This window comes from Cucurbita pepo, unplaced genomic scaffold (assembly GCF_002806865.2).
Source record: "Cucurbita pepo subsp. pepo cultivar mu-cu-16 unplaced genomic scaffold, ASM280686v2 Cp4.1_scaffold007349, whole genome shotgun sequence".
In the NCBI taxonomy this organism is placed as follows: Eukaryota; Viridiplantae; Streptophyta; class Magnoliopsida; order Cucurbitales; family Cucurbitaceae; genus Cucurbita; species Cucurbita pepo.
In genome coordinates this window covers 1-530 of record NW_019653284.1, presented here as the reverse complement: position 1 = coordinate 530, position 530 = coordinate 1, and the positions used below count along the sequence as shown (strand labels likewise).

The 530-nt window shown below is 40.9% G+C and overlaps 1 non-coding gene across 1 annotated transcript; it reads left to right on the top strand.

The window, feature by feature from the left end:
- Window positions 1–65: 65 nt before the first annotated feature.
- Window positions 66–141, top strand: TRNAK-UUU. Its single transcript has one exon. It is a non-coding gene; the product is annotated as a tRNA-Lys (tRNA).
- The last annotated feature ends 389 nt before the right edge of the window (window positions 142–530 follow it).

Sequence of the window (530 nt, the reverse complement as noted above, 5' to 3'; positions counted from 1 at the left end):
GATACGTAACGAACGAGAGAAGACAATATCAACTAATGATGACCTTGGATTGTAACAAATTGTTGGCTGAAATAGCTCAGTTGGTTAGAGCGTTTGCCTTTTAACCACACAAGGTCGGAGGTTCAAGCCCTCCTTCTAGCGAAGTCGAACGAAGCATGGGGTGTTGGTGCTCCCCTTTAATATAATAGTTTCAATCAACTTCGGTTGTTTGTGACGTGGTGTGTAAGATAACTAACTCGATTACAAATATTCTCAAAAAGCATGTTTTGACACTTTTTAAAAAAGCATTGGCGAGTCAAGTTAAATCCACCATGGTAGGAAACACAATGATACGTTTTTCAACCACTAGTAGATTTTATCTGTGTCTCGCATTTTGCCTCACAATAATATGAGATGTCAAAAGGGGGATTTGAACCCACACCCTCCTACGAGGACCAGAACTTGAGTCTAACGCCTTAGAACACTCAACCATCCTGACTACTAATGGTATGTGCCTTGATTGGTTTGAGAGAGGAGTTCAGCATTCCGTA